The sequence below is a fragment of the Megachile rotundata genome, chromosome 1 (genome assembly GCF_050947335.1).
Source record: "Megachile rotundata isolate GNS110a chromosome 1, iyMegRotu1, whole genome shotgun sequence".
In the NCBI taxonomy this organism is placed as follows: Eukaryota; Metazoa; Arthropoda; class Insecta; order Hymenoptera; family Megachilidae; genus Megachile; species Megachile rotundata.
This window is the reverse complement of record NC_134983.1, coordinates 3,009,640-3,035,465: the sequence shown is the minus strand read 5'-3', so window position 1 is coordinate 3,035,465 and position 25,826 is coordinate 3,009,640. Positions and strand designations below refer to the sequence as shown.

General features: G+C 31.5%; 1 protein-coding gene and 1 non-coding gene across 4 annotated transcripts in view; both read left to right on the top strand.

The window, feature by feature from the left end:
- Positions 1-25,826, top strand: part of LOC100880574 (uncharacterized) — a 473,391-nt gene that overhangs the window by 167,886 nt on the left and 279,679 nt on the right. The window lies entirely within an intron of this gene.
- Positions 13,143-13,215, top strand: TRNAK-CUU (transfer RNA lysine (anticodon CUU)). The gene has a single exon. It is a non-coding gene; the product is annotated as a tRNA-Lys (tRNA).

The following is a 25,826-nucleotide window of genomic DNA, read 5'->3' as shown; positions in this document are numbered from 1 at the left end:
AAAAACAGGTTATTTTTTCATATACGTTTAAGTAAGAAAAGTAATAACGTTGATATCAGATATAAAAATATTTTGACTTCAACAAAGTTACGACTGCCACAATAGCATTCGTGGCAATATAACAAGAGTCTACTGTAGCGAAGAAAGGCTGCTAGGTAGTTAAATTTGAATCTCGGCATCACGATCTAATCCGATCGTTAACACGATGCACGTTAGCACTCGAAACGAAACGGACGTTTCCTGTTTGCATTCTTTTCCGTTTATGATGGCTCTGAAAAGAAAAAGGCTGTGGTCTTCAAACAACTCGCCATAAAGGTGTTTCATTGTACGATGCACGTGTTTTGCGGGGTATCGGTGTTTACACGATCATCCGTGGACAAGGATTATTGAATAGAAGCAAGGCGTCGTAAAAAGGGCTGGTTTGTCGCGCGCCGGTTTCCTTTTGGGGGAGAAACGTCTAAAGAGGGTGGCCCTATTGTCCAGAAAAGGGTTCATGTCCCCGGGATACTTGAGGCCCTACCACGATCCGAAAACGCCACACAGGTCGAGACCGAAATCAGATATTGTTCAGCCCTTGACTTCCTTTATAGCGTATGATGGATGAAACTAATCGGTCAACCAGGTGACTATATACACCCTGCAGTTGCACACGACTTGCCATGACCACGGGTGGTTCCAGGTTTCCAGTAAGCTTGCGGGAACCGTCGGTTCTTGCCGGAGGATATATGACATTCACGTTTCGTCCGTAATGTAATACCTTTCAAAGGGGTGAATTTAATTGGCTTTAATCTTAAGTATTTTAGAGAATGGACAACATGTGTCGGAGAACAAGCTTGGGGGTTGTTTTGTGATTAATTTCACTTCATATAGAACGTATGAATATTTGTTCGCATGTTATTGCACTTTTAATAAGTTGCGGACTTTAATACGTTAAAGTACTGTGCAAAAGTTTAAATTATTTGATTGGATTGAATGTTCTTAGATAGTGTAATTAATTTTTTTCGTTAATCATTTAGTAGCGTAAATAAGATGTATGTTTTTAAAGAAATATTAAATCGTCAAATCAATTTCCTCAAGATTGTAGAACATGTATCATTTAGGCTATTAACTCTTTGTTCCGTGATTTTTCAATTTTGAAAGGAAATACATTTTTGGACTCTTACAAATAATAATAGCAAAAATGGCGGCGAAGAAATGTGTTTTAGTTCAAAAGTTATGCAACTATTTCGTTAATTTATTTTAATTTGAAATTCATTTAAGTATATTAAATATATCAACATTATACAATTTTGATACAATACAAGAATTTCATAGTATATCATTTTGAGTTGCATATTTGGAACACAATGCAATGAGAAGCTCTTTTATGAAAATGATCACCATATTAATTATGATAGCAATCGTTTAACATAATGTATACTTTTTGTATTAATAATAATGAGAATTCGTAATAAAATAAGATTCTTGAAAGCATTAAGAAATTTATTTTCAAAGAAATTTAAAAAAAGAATAACCTAACATCTAAAATATTATCCCTTTAATTAACAATAACAATTAATATCAAATACAAACAATTCGTCTATTAATACAATATTTTTAAATTTATTGAAATGCAAACCCTTGAATATCTCGCAATAATAAAAAATGGACTTTCCGCATTTTCAAAATAATGTGATATATTTAATAAATAAATAAAATTGTTCAAACTACCTCGTGCGATAAATTACGATCAAGCAGCGATCTCGTGACGCATACACCACAACTTTCCAGAAAGGCCTAACTGTTCTGTGGAGACAAAAAGAGGAGGAAGAAAAGGAAAAAAGAAGGTATACATGTACATATACGATATTAGAAAAAGATTTCGATATTCGAGGAATCCGTAGTCGGTGCCTTTGGTATTTGAACCGTAGTTCCTAGAGTTCGGGATCGGTATCACACAAGGCAATCATGGCATAAAATTTTCGGCTTATAATGACCATAATTAAGGCAGAATAACCATAAACCAATACGTGATCGATGCGTGATCCGAACTTATTAATGGCTTCATCTTGGAATCGGGAGTGCGCGCGTGAAACGGAAATCTAAGGCAGCTAAATTACACGGCTAATGGATATAATTATGTGATATTCATAAACAGTTCACGTCATATTCGAGACTCGATTATTATGAGTTATTCGATAGTGACAGAGAATTCTCATGTATGTAGAAGCTTTCACATTTTCTTTAATTAAAGGGTTCGATCGACTTTATGATTGGAATTATCAAATTAAGCTTTCACATTTCTTACTTTGCTGCACGATTTTGTTTCAAATATGAATAAAAAAATTGTGAAAATTCGAAAACTCATTTACAGGAATATTATATAATATTTCAACTTTACAACGTTGCGTGAAAGTAAAACGAAAAAATTGTATGCGTAATCGTAACTAGGCATACAACCAATTTTTCAAAAAGTCAAAATACACTGTTTAAAAAATTAGAAAAAGATATAAATATGTTATTCGTGGCTACAGTCAAATAACGGACACGTCTAATAGTATTATTTAGAATTTAAACTGTTTTTTTTTTTTTTTTTTAATCTGCTTCCAAATAAAAATATGCTTCCATGCCATTTTGTCTGTTAGGTAATTCCAAAAAAATTAATTATAAATCCAAAATAGAAATTTGTAGTTTAATAATTTCGCAACCCTTTGATAGTTATTTTGCTAAGTCGATCCATAATTCATAACTGATATGACTGTGATCCATCATCCCTGATATTTTTAGTTCTTATAAATGTAACCTAACTAGTCCATAAGCAGTATAATAATTATGACTTGTAATAGTACCTCTTTCCATTTTCTTCATTTACTTACAATTTTTTTAACGCACCTAAGAGTCTCATTATGTCTTCAATTTGATAAAATGACTATCATAATATTTAAAGGTTAATTATACGAGCAAGACTTATGATAAAATACAACTTAGTCAAAACCTGTAGTTAATTTCACTTTCATACTGTCTATTTTTACGCAATTTACTTACATATTAATTTTACTTACTTACATATTAAGTTTTAACAAATGTAATTAGATAACAAGTTACAAATAAAAGACAATAATTAAGACGATTATAAATTCTATATAGATGGGGGAAGCATTTACGACGAAATTACACCACAGTACACAACTTTACACGTAATTCATAAATGTATAGTCACAATCTATACAAAAAGAACGTTAACTTCTCTGTTATTTTGTTGTCAGTTCACAGGTAATAAACCGGTAAATGCATAATTATGTGCGACATTTAACGTATCGCTACTCTTATAACATTGCAGTATCCGCAATATAATATTTAATAACAGAGTGGCATGCATTTAGATTGAAATATTAAACTTGAAACATTAAACAAAAATAGAAACTCGAGATTCATATTAATACATCGTTAACTTCGGAAGTGTGAAACAAAAATTGACTTTAATATTCTCTGGCGCTCCAATATGGTGAATGATTTATCGACAGTTTTATCCTCGTATTGTATCGCGATGCCGATCTTACGTTGATGATTGATTTGACGATACACCGTGTATGTAGGCTCATAATCGAAGCTCCGTATCGATACGTATAGGCACAACGAACAGGGGCATAATTTAATGTGCTCCGAGCGCAATTTTTATTTCTATTCGTCTCGTAATAAGCGATTATCATAATAACTACCATTACGTTAAAGGTTACTCGAGACAACGTCGAAATTTGGCCGACAGGTAAAACAAATTAACACGGTCGAAAAATATGGTTTGCTCCACTGTTATTTTATTAGAAAAATTCATGAAACCCTTGTTCAATCGATGGAGAGTGTGTTTTGAGTGGAAACAATAAAGCATGGACATCGTCCAATAGTGTATAATATTGGACATAATAATTTGCATATTTGCTCATTAATCAAAGTGTAAGGTAATAATTTGCATATTCAATGTTAGACACACTAGTATTAGGAGAATTAATGATAAGACAACCATATTAAAAAAGGTCAAGGTAATCTTTTCGTTTTTTGTATAATAAAGCAGAGTTGTATGATCTTATGAGTAATCGATGATTGACAAGCAAAATCATTCATAGCAAAAATAGTTCTGTACCTAATTGTAAGAAGAAATAGATATATTTCTGTAGATTGAATTGAGTACAGTTTTTATTTAAATAAGTTCTGTGTTTTTTAATTAATTTTGATCTCCCTCGCACAATGAGATTAATAAAGAAACGTTTTAAATTTAATTAATTCACTGCGTAATAAATTATTTCTTCAAACCATTTCCAATAGTTTTAAAAATAAAGATATCTATACAAAAAGAAATATTTTATTACCGTATTTAGTGTGAAATTGTAAATTAGTTTGTGAGTAAATAGATTATCTTAAATGATTATTGGGTAAAATGATTCACATACTGAGGTGAAATAATTCTATTAATATAATGACTCGAATTTTAATGTATAAGTTAGGTAGTTTTTCCATATTTATTGTACGAACCCTGACAAAACTATATAACATGCAAGAATGTGATAGGAAATAATATTCTCATTTTCTGTTCTTTCTTTGTTGATTTATTTCAAATTATCATTTGTATTAACTCTGGGTGCAAAAATGAATTGAGTTGAGGAGCACTGAACATTTATTGAAACAGTGAATGCCGGTTTTTTATAGCGAAACAGTCTCCCTGTCGATTCAATTTATTAATAATATAATATCTTAAAACATTTCAGTTAATTATAATCAATTTTCAATATTTAATTTCTAATATTATAAATTACATTTAATTACAGTACTCTGCATAGTTTTATGTATTGTGTAAAACTATCGTTCGAAAAATTTAAGTGACAAATGAAAACAAACTCTTTTAATTGCGACAAAACTGCAAAATTATAAAATAAAACTATGCACAGTTATAATAGATAGTTTACTTGAAATAATCGTCGTATTTAGTGTAAGAAAAACTTTCTGTTTAAAAGTGTAAATATCAATCGTAACAGTGTAATTATTAGTGCTGTTTATTAAATATCTCTACAAAAAAATGGCATATAACCGAAATTAATATAATTAATAATTTAAAGCTAAAAATAATTTTGTTATAAAGATTTTGGAAATATTATGTTAGAGTCAATATGGAATACTTTTCTAAGAACCTGTGAAAATTACGTAGAGAAGTATTTTTTGATGATCGTTTAAAGGTGACGTTTACACGAAAAATGTGCTATTTTAAAGCATACATTCCATTCCATGTTAAATACGTGACAAAAGAGCAGTAGAAGCTGGTGTGACAGTTAGTATTAGAACTACGATCATTAATTAGGTCACTTTACTTTATACTGTCGTTATTGATAGAGACACTCTAATCAGTCACGAAATAGTTAACAAGGTTAGCTCAACTGTGCTATCTTTCAACGAAATCCGTAAAGCAAAATTTAATTTTTACAAAATAGAATACTTTAATTAAAGAATATAAGTTGCATAAATAACAAAACTTTATTCATTTTTTATGTGTTAACCGCTGTCATTATCTTATTACAAAAGTAATTATTTTTGTTCTCTGTGTTTAACATACTACATTTACAAAGAATAAATCTTTAAAAGATTATTACTTTTAACAAATACGTACTTTCATGACTTTTTAGGGTTTTTATGACTAACAGGTATAAAATCATGCTTAACCCTTAACGGTTACACTGAGGTATGAAATGACTCCAAATGCTTAGCTTCAATTTTGGCCATTTTGTATCCTGAAAATCATAATAAATGCTTTATTTGAAAGTCTGGTATTTTTACTATTTTCCCGTCAAACTGTTGTATCTCAAAATTGTTCAATTACAATTTTAACCATATATTAAACTCAAAAACAATTTTGAATGTTTCTGTGTGTTTTCGAATATTAAAAATATGTTAAAACAACTTTCAAAAATTATTTATAATTTTTCTCAAGTTATAACAATCAGTAGTTTTTTCTTTAAAAATATTTTTAGTGGCCACGGCTTTAAACGTACCTAAGCCAGGTATGTTATTCTGATGAATTGTGACCGTTAAAGGTTAATATATTTATATAAAATGTTTGCAAGAAAAAAAAAAAGGAAAAAAGTCATCTTTTCTCATGAAAAATGTTTCCGTCTGAATGTTCCAAACTGTTCAAATTTTTGTTCTCACAATTTAAAGAAGGAAAAAATGAATTTACAAATGAACAGCCAGAGTAATGATCACGATATAATCTATTCTGTGGCCATAATGTATTTGGCAGAAACAGACGTCATGCTCATTATGATAGAAATTAATAAAATTCGTTTCATCGAAAATGAAAGGACATGAAGTTTGTTTCAATGAAAATGAGTAGACATAAAGTGCATTCGATCATCATTTCTCTTTTAACAATTGATTGTTTATTTTGCTATTGATGAATGTTATTGCAATAACGATGATGTCAGCAGCATATAATTTAAATCTGGCACTGTAAGTTCACATGAGTCCTGCCAAATAAAGTAAAATATGTGTTATGTCTAACCGAACCAATTTATGTTAAATTACAATGTATCATATACATTGCCATGTATCGCATAGCAGAGAAATCAGTACATAGCAATGCAGACCTCATGCAGAGTTTAATCTCTCTAATTTCAGTATAAATGCTGTAGAATAACCAAGAACAAACATAACAAGAACGGAGAAAATAAAACCTCACATATTACAAATTTTATACATAGCCTAATTCCATTAAAATATACTTAACTTAAACCGTAAAGAGGAGAGTGGCCCTTAAAGCTGATCTTCTCCATAAACAGGCCCCAACGCAAGAAATATTTTTACGATCCAAACAATTTCCCAACGGGAAGAAAAAATCTATTCATGAAAAATAAAACAGTAGTAAAGAAAATAATATTAAACTGTCAAACAAATGAACAAATAATCGGCTATATATTTTGATGCACAACATTTTCTGTACGTCTTTATTTTATAAATTTTGTAACTTCTAAATTGCTAAATTAAATATATTAAATATTTTAAGCCCTAAATTAAAAAATTTAGAAATTTACAAATTTTTAAAGCACCAAATTCTTAAAATTTCAAACTCCCGAATCTCCAACTCATTAAATTTTCAAAATTCGGAATATCCCATTGTCTAATACATAAAATCCTCCAATTCGCTCAATTTCCAATTTTCAAATTGCATATCGAAATTTTTTATCTCCCAAGAACTCAAAAATCTCAGTCCTCAAAGTTCCAAATTTAAATTCTCCAAATTTTAAAGTTCCTACATTCTCCAATTTCTTTATTCACACATCTTCAAATTCCCAAATTCTCATAATTCTAAATCTTCCAGTTCCTAAGTTCAAAGACTAAAATGTTAAAAGTCCACAATTTCAGATTCTCAAACTCAAATTTTCAAGCCCTAAACTCTCCAAATATCAAAATTTCCAAAAGTTTCCGCATAATAAATTTTCTAATACGTGTAGTGAATACACATTTATTTCTTCATTCTCCCTTTTTTCATTTTAGTTATTTCTCATTTTGTACAGCCCAAGGCCCGTACACCTGTGCGGTACCCTGTACAGTCCTCTCCCATGACCGTCCCTGTCGGTACCCTCTTCTCAGGTACCTTTAACTTTAATAACATTTTCTGCATAGCCTAATTTTGACATGATAGGGCGTACTCCTCGAAATGTTTGCTAATCTGCAAGCATACAAAACATTATGCGTACGGCAAAGAGTACAGAGTAAGCACGTAAAAAAGAAAATGTTGTTAATTACATTTTTTGCATAAGCTAATCCTGCCAATCTGATAGGATACACCGTGTGTATGGTAAAGAGGGTCGTACGTGGCCTTATAAAAAGGGAACGACCGAAATACGCGGAGAACAGCCCACGGGCTGAAATTATGCTTCGATTATTCGTGTCTGGTGGTGGAACGGGGAGAAGGAGCCGCAGGTGGGAGGCATAGTCCGGCTAAGCAGCTTCGCACAAGTCATCCACCCTCTTTTGCACGTGATCCATGCCGCTCTTCTCTCTCACAGTCTCCCTTTTGTTTTACCTTTATCTTTCTACGCTCTTTTTCGCCCGGTTTCTCTTTTTTCATTCATACCTTCATTCTTATTCTCCACGTCCTATCCTATAAGCCGAACGACGAACGACGAGCGTCGTCGTGTCTTCGGCCGAAAATCAGGGATGCGATAAGCAAACATACTCCGCGCCGCTCTATTATTAAACTATAAAATCCCGACGGTCCCAATGGCGCAGAAAGTACCTGGATCGCTTTGAATTTTGACGATCGATCGATCCGAGGTTCTACACGCCTACACTCTACCCTTTTCCCTTTCCTTGTACTTGCTTGATTGAGACGTTTTATGGACGTGGAATTTTCAACAAGAATTTCTGGATAAAGTTGTAACCATGATTGAGCCACTTGTAGGCGAAATTTTGGTCCTGGGATTAGAAGTAATTTCGATGGAGATGAAGCGATTTGGTCCTGAATTAACACGTTCCTGACACACCGATGCAATTGAATATTTTTATTTATAACTTTTATGAAATATTTCCACGATGTTTTTTTAATTTATTATTCATGTAATAAATATAAATTGATTTAAGTAGCTATTCAAGTAACTAATACGAGTATTTCCAAGTAGATAAGTGAACAAATATTTAATGACATAAGTGATAAATTTGTAGAGGAACTTAAGCGTCGCTCAAATGTGGATGATACAGCAGTCTAAATGTTAAGAAGAATCAAAATGTTAATATACCTATAGTATTACCGTCATTAATATTAATTAACATAACACAGTGATTCTTTTAAATTGATTATATGAAAGTCAATACTCAAATTATTTAAATGGATGGGTGATTTGTAAATGTCTACTTAGGTACACAGTGATTAATTAATGTATGCGGTGAAAATCGAGAAATGCGCGTTTGAATGACTTTCTGTTTGCAGTAGAAAAATTACTAGGAAAATACGTAGTGGCAGATGTTATTTCGTGTACTTTGCTTGGACAATGATCAAGGTCCTTCATCATCTTCTTGCGTTTACAGTTTTCATTATCACATACTTGATACACCATTTGACATAGTTCTCTTTCTGCGTTGTTGAAATTATTTGTTTCTTCGCATTTTAATCGTCGCGAACTTTTTTGTAATTTCTCAGGAGTTACATTGTTTTTAAAACATCCATATATATTATTTATTGATATACACATTATTTATTTCATAAATTAAAATAATTGTAACCTTATATATGCATGTGTTTACATATTAAATGTTTTTACTTCTTGTCAATATGTGCATGAACATTTTAGGAAAGCAATAATTTTTGCAGCATTATATTAATGTTTTAGTTTATTGGAATTATATGGGCAATGCGTAGTCTGAAGCTAATGATGCATAAAAGTTAAAAAATGTGTGCGATTAAGTATAACAAATGCCACGTCACTGTTCTGCCTGTTCCTTCGTAGATTATCTTTTTGCCGGTGTAGCTTGGTCACGCCCTTGCTCAAATGTCGGTGCCCCTAAGATAATTATAACGTCATCCCACCGAAAATCAACCGGCTCGTTATACCTCATAGAACAATGATCCCCTTCAATTAAATGACCGCAAAGCCTATCAAACGATTAGCGACCACTTACAACAAATATTCACGTACAAACATGAAATTTTAACGTAACACTATGATAGTCGTATATTTTATAAAACCTCTCGTTATCTTACATTTCTTTATAAAAACTATTATCATTAATATATAATTAATATATTATTAAAAAGTATATTTAGATTACAATTGGAACTTATGTAAGGAGAAGAGAATCAATGTATTTTTTGAAATAATATTGAAGGAAGTTTTGTTAACTAGATTAATTAAGATTCAGAATATGTATCGAAATATATGTACAACGTTTACGTCAGTAGCGTAAAAATAGTTCAAAAATATATGGATTATATATGATATTATATAAGTTTATGGATTAATTAAATTTATATATTAATTTATATAATTTATATATGTAATTTATTATATACACCAGAACAGTATACCTGGCATACTGGGACGTTCCAGTTTCAGTCACTCGAAATGACTTATAAAGAAACTACTCATTATTTTAACTTGAAAAAATTATGAATCATCTTTCAAAATTGTTTTAACATATTTCGTAGCAAATTTTAGTAAACTTAAACATTGAATATGAAAAAAATTGGGGAAATATTGTTTTTTACCGAAAAATTCAAAATTGTTTTCAATTTTGATACAAAAAGCGAAAATTGTAGCTGAACACTTTTGAGATATCACAGTTTCCGGACAAAAAATTAGTAAAAATATCGTGATTTTAAGGACGGTATTTATTTCGATTTTCAGAATATAAAGTGACTAAAATTGAAGTTAAATTAGTTGGGGTTGTTTCATACCTCACTGTTAACGTTAAAGGTTAATTAAAACGGTTATGTATTAGGGTATTAACAAAATTCGCAATTTTTCACGTATTTTAAAAATTGCTAGACTAGTATTATTTCAATCAAAAATTGCTACTACTAAATTCTTGTAACTAATTATATACAGAAAAGGAACACAAAGATTTCAAATTTAATAACAAACCTAATAACATTAAAGACCCAAGAAAATAACCAAATCTGGGATGTTTTTTGTTACACGAATAATACAGTAATAACGATAGTTGAATTACAACTTGATTTTTAAAGTACAAAATACAGACATAGTAATTTACCTTCACCGAAATCATTATAGATTTTCATATCTTAATTTATATTTAGATCAGAATTCCATACTACTAAAATATAAAATGCATGAAAGATCATTGAAATCGGCTGCTGTTACATGATTTCTAAAACATCCTATATGATAACCACAAAATAAACTGATCGGGAAGAAAATTTACAAGACTAGTTTAATTGAAATGAAAAGTATCGAGTGTCCATTTAATTACTAATTTTTCCTGTATATAATGCAACAAATTATACGAAATAGGAATGTGCACAACAAGTATTTTTCCTGTTAGCATATTTCAATTTCAGATTCACTTTCGTCAATGTTTCAACTTCCTACAGAAGCAGGATATCTATGCAAACAGATTACAGAAGCACGATATCTATGCAAATGAATTTCACAGTTTCATACATGAGTGGTTTCTCGTTGACATTATATTACTAGTTATATTGAATGATCGTCAAACGATCAGGTTTGAGTGTTAGACATTTCCCCAACAGGGAATTCTCTGCTGTGATACCGCAATAAAGAGTCTCATAAAATAAACGACGTCCGCCTTACCTGCATCGGAATGGAATATAAGCTGAAGGTAGGCAAGAACAATGGTTACATGCCGTTCTAGAATAAATTTTCATTGCTACCACCGGTAAGTTGTGAGTTGTGTATCTTATGGCTATTTCGAGGACTATCATTAGGGTGGGCTGTTCCAGCCATACTAAGCCTCTACTGAAAATTGGCATAGAATTGCAGGCACTAAAACTCGAGATGAAAATCTAATCTGTTGTAAAATGACCGTGGTAACCGATTCCACGGCAAAGACCGGCAATTTTACACGGACTAAATAAACAGATAACAGTATATATCCGCTGCTTAAGTAAGCACTCGACTGGCTATAAAGACACTTACCGATCCCTCTTTCGCTTTAAGTTCTTGTTAACCACTCAATTCTGAAAGCCTCAAGTTGTAAGGTATATCCGTCTATGCTTATGTATGGATTTCAAATGCGACAGGTTGTTTGCTTGAATTCATGCAAAGCATACACTTCTTTTCATTTAATGTGAAAGTGCAAAATTTTTATCGGTTGAACTTGGTTATGCGCTACTTTCTTATGGATTATGACGGGTGCTTTTTTTATTACTTCGTTGTCACATATGTGAGGAGGAAGAAATCCAAATGACTAAGATTAAATAAAATGCTGTGTACTTATTGAATATTTGTACTTTCTCGGATTTTGATTGACACGTTGTGCATACTTGATGGCGAATAAATTCTAAAATGTTGGGAGTGCATTTTAAGGCACAAATTTAAAATATTTAATACTGTGAGATTGTTAATAAATAACACATCATTTTTAAATTTTTTAAAGAGAAGAAATAGTTATAAACTATAAAGACTTTGCTTTTGTTGGAGTTTTATTTATGGAGTTTTTATTAAAATATGCCAATAGGTTCTCATTGGTAATCGTACTCGCGAAGGTACGATTTAAAATCTCCAGATTCTAAAATATTCAAATTTCAAATTATTATATACCAAATTTCATAAATTCACTTATTTCGGAATCGTTAAGTTTTTAAACTTTAACTAAATTTTAATACTGTAAACTTTCAAATTTCCAAATTTCCAAATTTCCAAATTTCCAAATTCCTAAATTCTTAAATTTTCAAACTATTAATTCTCAAGTTTTTAATTGCCAAAATTCCCCTATTTATAAATTTCCATATACTCAAATCTTTAAATTTATAAATACATAAAGTTCCAAATTTCTAATTGTCAAAATTTTTCAATACATAAATTCCTTGATTCCACATTCATAAATCCTTAAATATCCCTGGATTAATTGCAAAATTTGGCTGTGTACCATTCAGATTAGTGTACAAAGAATATTTTGCAAAAAAGTTATAACAAAGTATTGCTTCTTGACTTCACGATCCTGGCAAAGAGAAATTGTACTTTACACGTTTTTGGAAATAGAATATCCACTATCCTTGTCTCTCCAGGCCAAAATCACATAAGATATACAAAGATTTCCGGAGCTTATCAAAGACCCCAAATATCCCCAAAAAATAATACTTGGTGTATTCAATCACCGGAGCGGACCCTTAACTTCCTATAACTGGGGTCAATTGCATCTGTCTCGCATTCAATTGTTCCTTCCTCAACACGAGTATCTTTTACAATAACACAAACAAGTATTCGAAAACATTTATTATATGAATACGTGTTCGTATGACTCAACTCAGCGTACGACCGGAGTTTGTATAACCGTCAGTTATTCGCATAATTAGAATTGTGCATTCGTTTGTTCGGCTAAATGTGGTGTCAACAAATTCAATTTTATTGCATAAACAAATAACATATAGACAAAATTTATAATATTTTGCAAAAGGAAATGTTTGTAACGTCGTAGCAATTGCCCGGCTAGCTCAGTCGGTAGAGCATGGGACTCTTAATCTCAGGGTCGTGGGTTCGAGCCCCACGTTGGGCGATTGTTCTTTTTCAATTTCTCACTTATCTCTTATTCATTTTTTTATAAATAGTGGAAAAACCATAAAACAAAAGCATAAACTCATAAATTCACACATAATACAAGTGAAAAGTACATAGCGTATAATATTATAGAATATATTGAAAATATATAAAATGTAAAGTAACGATATGTGCAAAAAGATGTAATAATAAATATCAACATAAATACTAAAATATTATGTTAAATTTGTCATTAATTATACTATTGATAAACATGTATTTATAGCATTCACATAACTTAGGTATCCTAAAAATAGGATCTTGATATAATCTTACACCTGATGAAACACGAATGCGTCATATTTTTAGAATTAACACTTTTCATTTGTTTGTAGTATTCAAGATTCAAAGGCATGCACATGTATCATAGTTTACAGGTTTTTCTTTAAAATAGCCTTATTTCTATTTCAGTTCGTACTTTCCTGTTTAATCTAGAGTAGGGTATGTAGTCATTCCTGAAGGCACCAAAGCTAAAAATAAGCTTTAAAAGATGGGTGCACTCACGTGGAATTTATCTCATTGTCGCTTAGCACAAATGTTATGACATAAGTCATTCCGTGACGGTCGGAGCTCACTTTCCATAAAAATTAAGAAGTGTAGATCAAGCATGGATCTTAAATCAAAGCTGTGTTGAATTGAAATCGTTTGGACGTGGATTAATGTTTGAAGACTTTGACAAACTTTCACTTCGTATCTTTTGATCCATGTGTAATTAATTTGTAATTGAAATATCTACTATTTCAGTAAAAAATACCGAAATTTAACATAAATGTGAAAGTTTATTGCAAATGTAATAAACAGCGAACGATGAAGATTAATTGTCAGACATTATAGAAGTTGCAAAGTAACTTACAGAAAGAGAAAACATTTTAAAATCTAAGATTTTCACAAGTTGATTAGAAAGTTCAATGATATTTTATTTTTATTACTGTACAGCAGTTAAGTTTTAATTCCTGATTGCCCATAACTTATAGTAGTATCCGTAATAGCACTCTAGTACTGCAAATACTATATTTTGCTTCTATTTTTTTAAGTAGATCTTTAACTAGATATTGTTGGGTTTTTTAGTTAATATATATTTAACTTGTAATATAATTTCAATCTTTACGGATTACAAAATGCACGTGTGCATCGCACCACGCGCCACGCCACGATTCAGATTCTCCTCTTTATTCTTTTGTCTCCCACTGCTGCCAACTCGAATATTATATCTATTTCATACAAAACAATAGAACATAAATGGCGCGAATAATACAAAGCGCGACGCAAGTCTCCACAGATATTTCTCCCATTTTTAAACTAAATATTGAATTTATACTTTTTTTAATAACGAGATGTATGTCCAAAATTATAATTGTTGCAATTACAGACCGAAGACTAAATAATTTTATACAAATATTTTTTTCTATGCTTGCATTTGCATGTCATATTAATTATAAATTAATATTTCATGCGTTTATGTATTATAATTTTACTATAGGGCATAGTGACAGAAATTCGAAACTAGATGAAAGCATTTAAATAACATTGAAATATGACGTAAGGTGAAATGGGGTAAGTGCAGACTAGTTTTTGTAAAGTTGGTATTTAGACGTAAATATTTTCAGTCTGCTATGTAAATATTTAACGCTGTGGATATCGAACGCTTTGCACAATTACTATTATTTAATTAATATTAACTAGGACCTTAATTGTCCTTGTACATTTTGATTTTGATAGGAAATTATTTAAAATGTCAACTACTCTGCACTTTCCCCGAAAGTGCGGTAAGAGTCTAACTTGAAGTTAAATACATCGAAACTTTATTTCATGTACAATGGGGCAAGAGCAGAATTATTAACAAATCTGCTATAAAATGCTTTTTACTGCATTATGCAAGTACTCTATACTGCAAACAAGTACTCTTAGCTGAAATATAAAATGGGATAAAATGAAACAAAACAAGGAAATAAACATACTAAATGGAGAAATTTCGCTCATATTGTAATAAAAATAGCCTCTATACGCGCTTGTCCCGTTTATGAACTTACCCTACTTCAACTTATTCAGTAAACTCAGTTCTGAATCATTAGTGAATATTTAGGGTAATTAGGTCAATAATGAAAAGATATATAAGCATGATAAAACAATAAGAAACTGTAATGTAATTGTTCAACTTTTCGCGGAAACAGAAAGTATATGAAATTTATACATATATCGTAAAAAAGTTTCCGAACATCAGTAACATTTTCCTGCTACTTATTTCTTTGAATTGGCGCATCACTTAAGTAGTGTCAAAATAAATTAATGAAATACCCTGTTATTTCTTCATGGATATTCGCTTGGCAGATTTAAAAACCACTACTATTCTATGTATATCAGGTAAATCATTACATATTTGATCACTTTCCTCTGTATACCTTTCCTTGTTTACTGAATTACTAAAACAAAATAAATAATAGTAACATAAAAAAATCGCTATATACCGTCTTAAAACGAATTTCCATAATATTTACGGTGATAAAAGCAACTGCAAATTGCTATGAGCAATCGTTTAATTACACAAGAGCAATTCAGTAAGCGGATACTGCTTTATTGCAGAGAAGTAAAATATAACTTAAAAACTAAAAATATACGAGTGCATAATTTTGAAATTACGATATAGAAAAGTAATGACCTTATCAATTATTGTGAGCAGTGTGAATCGACATCTACGAAAGAATCGGTAGGTAAATTACAATCTTTCCATATGAAAATATAGTTGTCTCACTACTTGCTTGACTCCGTGTATGAACAGTAAAAATCCTATTAAATCCAATGCGATAAAATTCGAAACTAAGCTCTCGGTTTTAAGTTTTCAACGGTCGACTTTATGTCAATCGCTATGTTGCAAATAGAAAATAAAAAGAATACTTGTTCGACACAAGCGTCCTCTCTTCGCTGAATAAAACGAAATTTCTTACGAGGAATGCGCTTCTTCGACCAGCGAATGGAGGCAAGTTACGCGCAAAAAAGATGGCAAAATCGTCCGTCCAGTTGTTACTTTTAAGCCAGTGTTAAAGATAAGATCACGGCACTTGACCGATCGATGGGAAGATCGCCGATGATCGAGGATCAACAGCCGGATTGCTCTCGATCGCTCTTCCCTCTCCTCGGTTTCTCCTTATTATTTTATAGCTGTCGTCTATTTTCTTCCTCTTTTTATTTTATTACCCGGCCATCCACACCATTTCACTCTTCGTACTCTTCGAAGTCTGGTAATGGGTTAATCCTGATCTATATTTGAATTTTTAACACATACTTTTTAGGTTTAGCTTCTTTCTGCAAAATATATTATCTGATAATATTTATGAAGTGAAAAGATGAGGAATGTAGCGAGAGATGTAAATATTTGATGTACATTCGTATTCCGAGTTAAGAGTACGTTCAACTGATTTGTATTTTTTTGCACTTACGTCATCACTGTTGGCAAGACAATTAACAAGAAAATTTGGAAACTCAGAAACTTGAACATTAGGGAATGTGCGGATTTAGAAGTTTAGGGACTTAAGAATTTAAAAGTTTAGGAATTTGAGGATTAGAAAATTTTGGAATTTAAAAATTTGAGAATTTGGAGACTTGTGGATTTGAAAATTTAGGGACATAATGAGTTGAAAGTTTGGAAACTAGAAAATTTAAAAGTTTGAGAATTTGAGGATTTGAGAATATGGAAACTTGAGAATTTTGGGACTTTGGGATTTCCAAATTTGTGAATTTTTGAATTTGAAATTTTAGGAATGTAAGGATTTCAAAATTTGTGAATGCAAGGCTTCGAAAATTTCGTACTTTAATGTTGAACGTTGAATGTTGAATGTTGAATGTTGAATGTTGAATGTTGAATGTTGAATGTTGAATGTTGAATGTTGAATGTTGAATGTTGAATGTTGAATGTTGAATGTTGAATGTTGAATGTTGAATGTTGAATGTTGAATGTTGAATGTTGAATGTTGAATGTTGAATGTTGAATGTTGAATGTTGAATGTTGAATGTTGAATGTTGAATGTTGAATGTTGAATGTTGAATGTTGAATGTTGAATGTTGAATGTTGAATATTAAATGTTATATATTAAACGTTAAACATTACATGTGAAATGTTAAATAATAAGTATTAAATGCTAACTATTAAATATTAATTAGTTAATTTTAAACATAAATGTTAAATATTAAATTCTAAGTATGAAATATTAGATATCAAATAGATGTTACCGTGAAAGACCGAAATTGGAGAATGTCGACTTTCACCGGTGAATGTCAACGCATAGCAAATACGTCGGTGAAAGATCGAATATTTTATTACATTCTTGTACCTCACAAGAATCACCGGTGTATGTCGACAATCACAGATATGCTCTGGTGGAGGTCCAAAAGAGAGGAGCCAACAAAGAAGCGACTGGCTCTCTCCCGCCAAATCCTGTGTTCTGCTGGAAGTCAGTCAACTTTGTCAATCTTACGTAAGCTTTGATGATGCGAGCCACGTTTTCTTAATTTTTTTTCCAATAGCGTAATTTATACTGAATAGATACTGCAGTAAATAGTGATCTTTTTCTTGAAAAGTTAAATGCATTAATTGCGGGTAAACGAGAAGACAATTGTTTTTATTTTTCTCAAGAAAGGTACTCTAAAATACTTTCTGAAATGGTTTCTACTAAAACTAAGTGCAACACACCTTTGGATTACAGACGATTAAAACGTTTTGACGTTTTAAAAATTAATGATGAAAGGAAATTAATTGTACCATTAAAATCAGGGGAAACGAATATACAGTATTATGTTACCAATGAAGATTTGTTCAGTATACTACATGAAACTCACACCAGAATAGGCCACAGAGGAAGAACACGTATGCTTAGAATGTACTATGTGTTTTAAATTCTTGGTCACTCCTCTCAGAAAAAGAGGTGAAAAAGTTACGTCACCCTTGTAACGTTTTATAGCGACTGAATTACGGAGAAGAAAATATAAGTCTCCGACATGTTCAACATACACCATTAGTACATGGTGAATGTCGACATTTACCGGTATAAGTCAGAAATAAGGGTGTTTAGCAAATATTTCGGACATACACCAAGCAACTACGTGAATGTTGACACTCACCGGTGAAAGTCGACATTCTCCAGATTTCGGTCTTTCACGGTAACATATACATAATACTCAATATTATAAAAATATGGGACCCTTTGACATCTTTATCCCTGGGCACCTTCATGCCTAGGTACAGCACTTCCCCATAAATTTGAATGGAAGCAGCCTTTTAAAAAACTTCATTAAACATGTAAACTTAATTTACAACCTTTCACATTTATCAGCATTAGTTACACACGGCCGTACTCTTTCACTTTCATTCAATAATTAACATTCCATTCAATTCTTTATTACCATGCAACCCCGTCTCGAAAACACTGAAACTCGCATCATAACTTCGTCTCACAGATTCATTCATTGAATTCGTATTTAATAATGTTCATTCACTTATATTCACAGATTCATTCATAAGTTCATGCTCAGTGACATTTATAAATCTAATTACTACACCTGTACGCATTCTTACATAAATATTCTGCAAGATTTTCTCGTTTACATAGAAATCTGCAAAAAGAATTTTTAAAACAAGGAAGACTACGTTAATTTAATCGTGTTAGTTAATTTGGATAATTATTAAATTAAATAGAAAGTTTGCATGCGTTGAACTTCTAAATTATTTCATCTCTTTGGGTTTCGTACGCGTGGGTTTCAAGCTGCTAGAAGTGGGTGGAGAGAATTCGAATTTAATTTATGAATCGACGCACGCTTATCGCTTTCTGAGTAGTAATTACGAGAATTGAAATTTCTTAATAATACAGCACCTCGATGATTTCTCTTGTACATAAATAAACGTATATTATAGTGTGCTATTCGTTGATTTAATAATGTCGTCAAGACGGGTTTCAAGAACATGACGACTTATCTCGGAAGTTAGGGCAGTATGTATTTACGCCCACCTCTTAAATTTTACATTAATTTATACTTAGAGATCTGGTTTAGACTAAATGCTTTGACTTCGTACACTTAAATGTCAACAATGTTATAAATTATTCAGCACTTGGAATTGATAATTTCACTTTTCTTTGATGTTTGTTTGCAAAATATGAACGCTTTATCAGATAAATAGATTTTTACCGCTTTTGCTATTATTTGTTTTGTGTTATTTGTTATAAGCCTAAAATCTGGGGATCTTCAGAGTTGTAAATTTGAAAATTTTGTCCTTGAAAATTTAGGATATAAAAAATTTATGAATTATGAACTTGCAAATTTTAATAGGTTGACTGCCACGTCACACATATATGGGTGACACTTAAGTTTATAAATTGATTTAACATATGTATTGTTAAAAATTTATTCATTTTCCTAATAAAAAATTCTCACATTAATTTCATGGCTATATGGAAAATAAACGTAACAAGATATTGTGAAAATGATTGGTGAAATTTATTAAAAATTAAAACATTACTGGATGCAATTTTCAATTGTTTCAGTGTGGCAGTCAATGTGTTAAATTTATAAATCTACGAATTTAGAATTTGAAAACTGAGTAATTTTAAGAATTCAAATATGAAAATTGATTAATTTGAAGATCTCGAAGTTTGGAAACAATAATGTGAAAATCTGGAAATTTGAAAATGAAACAGCGAAAAAATTTGAATATTTCAGAACTGGAGATTAGGACACTTTCACATTTTAGAATATAGAAATTTGGAAACTTCAACAATTAGACATTTAAAAACTTCGAGAAGTTAGAAATTTTTAAACCTAGACATTAGAAAAACTTGTGAACTCACAAACTTAGTAATTTGGAAATGTGTCAGTTTTGCACTTTTGAAATTTTGAAAATGTAGGAATTTCAGAAGCTGAAATTTAGCGATTTCAGAAGTTTTATAATTTTGAAATTTAAGTATTTAAAATTTTGCGAATTTAGAGATTGTATAATCCCGAAACATAACTATTTTAAATTCTATTTGAAGTTTAGCGAATTTTATAATTTAAAAATTTAAATATATGAAATTTAATTTGAAATTTAATAATTTGGAAATGTACGATTTATAAGCTTCCAAGTTCAGATGTAACACTTGATCTGAAGTCTCATACTACTTCTTCATTCAAAAAAACACCTACATCATACGCTAACGTACAATTTCATGCATAAGAAATGAAATATTACTGTAAGTACTTATGTACAGTATGGCCATAAAGCGTACAAGTACTGTGTACGTACATACATAAGTAAATTCATAATGAACGTAAGTACTGATATGAAATTGAAAATAAAATGCGAGTATAAAGACTAAAATAAAAGAAATATATGTGAATATATAATATATATAAGGTCGAAATGGGTCTATGTTTGGTATACGGTGATTAAATCAAATGTTGTCTGTTTTTCTCAGTACTGTACGTATAATTATACGTTAATTCACTGCGCTTACTTCGTACAGCTTCTCGCATGAAACATTTCATTAACGTTTTATTCCTTTTGCAATTCTTGTGTGGAAAAAGGTCAAAAGCACCGTGTTTCCGTTTCACAATGAAAATGTAACGTCTCACCTCCGACGATGTTTATGCGAATAATTGATACGTCAATTTCGAATTACGGTTCATTAGTGGTCCAGTTTTACGTTCGCCTCGTTTCGTACAGCCCGCTCTTAAACATTTGCGTCAAGGCAACTTAATCCGATCTTTTCTATACGTCGCGACGTTAATTTGACTGAAATTGCCACGTGTGTGTTTCATGCAACGATCGTGCACGCAGGGATTAATCGAGGTTACGAGCATCGAATTAATAGTCAGCGTGGCCACAATCAATTACAGATACGTTTCGTGTACAATATGTGGTTAAGCAACAGTTTAGGTAAAATGAGTAAATGAAGATACTTCGTATTTTGATTGTGGTATATAGGGTCGTTCAAAACTCTTGGAATAAAGAATTTAAATTTTGAACACGTGGTAAACTCCCAGTGATTTGAATTTTACGTTTATCTCAGATGATGCTGTGTTGAATATGCAATGTAAATATGTTGAATTTATTTATAATTATTTCAATGCAATCTGGATTTGTGCGAAAAATTTAATAAAATATTTTCTTGGAATAAATTTTATTTTTCGGAAGTAAGTTCATCGTCACAATCACTCCCAGTACAGTGCTGGAATGTATAAAAAGTTTTCATTTCATCAGAGGATGCATGTGTCATGCACCATTATTCCTTTAGGTTGCTAATTTCAAAATCAATTCACAAGCCACTTGTTTACATATATAAACAACATTAATGTGTATTAACAGAAAATAATTGGTATTTAAATCAACATGCTAAAATCTGTCATCGTACAGTCTTATTTATTGCCGTCTAAAAATAGTAATATCGATTTAGCCTGTAGTACACTATACTATTTACTAAAAAATACTAACACCTATTTACATTCCTCACAAACTTTATAAACAAACCGTAGACGCGAAATGATGGCCTTTTTAGATAATCACGAAATAGGAGTATAAACGAAATTTCTCAATGTCCCCGCGAAATTTGAAGTACATTGGTATGGGCTATTACCCGCCACTTCTTTTAAGGATGCAATCAAAGACAAAGGATACATACCGGGTATGCATTTTAAACGTCGTTAATAGCAGCTTTTTCGAGGAAAACTATCTCATCCCGGTAGAACAGTGTACAAGGCAGCTTCCAAGACGTGTACGAAGATAAAGGAAGGATACCATTCATCTAGGATCGCACTGCGACATTCTCCGATATCACTACGGAGAAGCCCTCGGACTTTTACGAGGCGCGTCAAATTTCTACCGTTGTCGAACATCTCGTAGAACTCGGCCGTTCGAAGATAGCCGATAGTGGTTTCCAGGTTTTTAGAAATGTGGACATATTTCTGGCGCGATCCATTGTCGGCGGGTTTGCTGGACAAGTCACTTAACGCACACTTACCGTTCGTCTCGTAAATACGTGCTGTCAAGGGTTGTCTGAAAAGATGACGAAATGGATCGGTGCACGCTGATAGACGCGGATTTATACGTGCCGGAGATTAGGAGGCGCCACATTCTTGCGCCGAGTCGCTTACGTTCACCCTGCTAAGGGGTTAGGCTATCATTGACAGTTCAAGAAATATTGCATTTTTGGAAATTTTGGATAGCTGCAATAGTAGTTGATAGTGTAACTGATATTTTTCTGGTTACAAAAAATTAGCTTTCTACTGATAGTAAAAAACAGTAAGGTGAAATGGGGTAAGTTCGTAAATGGGGCAAGTACGTATACAGGCTATTTTTATTACAATATGAGCGAAATCCATTTAGTATGTCTGTCTCCTTGTTTTGTTTCATTATATCCCATTTTATATTTCAGCTAAGAGTACTTGTTTGCAGTATACAGTACTTGCATAATGCAGTAAAAAGCATTTTATAACAGATTTGTTAATAATTCTGCTCTTGCCCCATTGCACATGAAATAAAGTTTCAAAGCATTTAACTTCAAAATACGGTCTTACCCCATTTTCGGGGAAAGTGCAGAGTAGTTGACATTTTGGTTGGGTTCAAGAAAATGGGGTACCCTCCGATTCAACTGATTTATATATTAAAAAAAAGCCCCCGACTTGGCGATTTCAACGGTGGTCATCCCACCCCTTAACTCCCACCCCTCTGCGCCCTAGAAGCTAAAAACTGAAACGGTCCAAAAAGTGATTTTTCCACATATCTCAGCGAGTCTATCATTTCCATCCCGTTTTTTTTATAATCAGATTTGGTTAGGTTATATCGTATGGGGCGGGGCTACGCGTAGCCTCTCCCCCGCCAATACGTTTAGATTTTGAACTGTATTTATATTTCTTGCCTGGTGAGTGTACATTGTACATGCTTGGATTGCGCTCGCGTTGGCCCATATACAAAGTAAGCAGTGTTTATGCTATTACTTTTTGTGAATTCCATTGCGTGTTTTGGCATTCACACGGAGGCAGGTTTGGTCATTCGGTGCTATCAGCAGCCTAACCTAACCTAATCAAATCTGATTATCAAAAACAAAAGAGATGGAAATGATAAACTCGCTGAGATAGGTGGAAAAATCACTTTTTGGACCGTTTCAGTTTTTGGCTTCTAATGGGCAGAGGGGTGGGAGTTAAGGGGAGGGATGACCACCGTTGAAATCACCAAGTCGAGGGCTTTCTTTTGATATATAAATCAGTTGAATCGGAGGGTACCCCATGTTCTTGAACTTAACCCAATATGTCAATTCAAAGATACGAGATTATTACAAATACATATTAGATTACTCAAATCAGTCAGTTAATAGATGAATGCATAAATAGATCAATTTTTAATCAGCCGATTTCGAAACATCAACAATCAAAAATACCAGAAAATTATTTTTATGTACCTATTTGATTCTTTGATTTAATTATGATTCTTATGTGTCAATTTGAGGCTGAAAGTTTGTTGAAAATGACTATGTAAAGTTTTCAAAGACGTTTTAATTCAAACTAATTATCAGACAATCGGCTTATTGTATAATCAAACAGTTATTTTGTAATCGACAATTTTATAGTAATGATAATTGAATATTAACGAAAAATGTGTATAACGATTTTTAACAAACGATAATTGTTAAATGGACGTAGTATGAGTCCCATTTTGTTATGATTTTATGTTACCAGATTATGTCCGATTTTTGAAAGTTCTGAAATATTATTTGCTTAAATGACTAATAAATCATTTAAATTTATATATTACAAGGCATATTAAGATATTTTTAAAAGTACTTCTCTATGACATCAAATCCTATTTAATTTACAGTGTTTCAAAATCATTGACTTAATGCATAATGATATATTATTAACGATATGATATTAACAAACAAATTAAATATTAATCACTTTTGCAAAATTTATTTTCATTTAAATTTCAAGTTTATGTATAACACAACTAGTATTTACAGATGTTTTTCTGTTATCAATTTTAGTGAATAGCTATGCTTCTGTTTTCTTTAACTGGCAAGCAGCCATTTTACATTAAAGACGTTATTGAAGGACTTACAATTACACGATTTAATATTCGGACACTATGATATTTGTAAAATTAAAGCTTTATGTCCTTACTTGCAATGTGATTATCGAATTTTCTGATCCGTAATGAGTTAAAACACATATTCTAGTTTACAAATATGTAAAATTAAATACTTCATTTTTTATTGTTTTCTACATAATAAATGATAAATGAAATTAGACTCAATATCGGTATCGGAAAAATATTCGGACACTTAATATTACATAAAGTTTTTTCTTATTTAGGGTGTATGTAACAACAAAGTTATAATTTTAATATTAATTTAATATTTTTTGGGACATCCCTTTTGTCTCATGAAGTATTGTAAACGTGTTGGCATGTTTGAAATTATTTTATATAAATAATTTTGAGTAATGCGTTTCCACTCTTCCGTCAGTCGCATTTTCTTATTCGTCTTTTGTTTCTATAGTGGTGGTCTTAATATTACGATCCAATAAGTTCCATAGATTTTCAATTGGATTAAATTCTAGTGATTGTGGTGAAGGATGGAGCACTTTCGGACAAGCATATAATAAATATTCCTGAACTATTCTCGATTTGTGTTTCGGATAGTTATCCTGGTAGAACTTAACCCTTTTAGTCCTGGGCGAAAAACGGGTGTCTATGCAAGAATAACCGGCCAAATTTCACGGTTTTATTAGGTTTTGGGAAAATGCTCATAAAAACCAAACAAGAAACAATATTTACATGATTCAAAAAGCAGTAGAAAGATAAAACAGAGAACAAAACAATGACACTAGTTTTTTCTATATTCATTATGCACATACAAAAAGTCATCTTTTCATCATAATTTTATATAGACCATTTATTACAAAGTATATACTTTGCATTCCCAATATATTTTGTGACAAGATACATAATATTACATAACAAAAACAAAAATTAAATCGAAGATAAAGGGTTGACAAAATTATGTTTTCGTAGATATGTTTGTGCTATAATTTTGCATAATACTTCATTATTATTTTTAATTCTCTCGTAATGAAATTAGACCATTTATAACGTATTATAAAATTATTTTGAGATAGAGTTCTCCCGCAATGTGAATAGTAAAGCGCTACGAGGAGCGGGCCGATATATCGGCTCTGGCACTTCTCGCCAGTGCAGCAAGAGCCGATATATCGGCTCCCGGCACTAAAAGGGCTAAAACTATCGCGTATACTCATATTTGTTGCATTTTTTAATAAATTTTTTATTAATATGTCTAAATATTTATTCTTGTCCATAATATGTTCAATAAAAACCAGCCCCCCTACTCCAACACTAAAAATGCAGCCCCATACCATCAAGCCTCCACCACCGTGTTTCGTCGTCGGTATTTTTATGTCATCAAATCGTGTTTCAATTTTGAAATTCACCATTTCATATGCAACAATTCAATACTTATTTTTTGTTCAACTATTTAAAATTGTAATTATACCAGAAAATGTTATGATTAATTAAAATAATAAAGTTTTTAACAAACC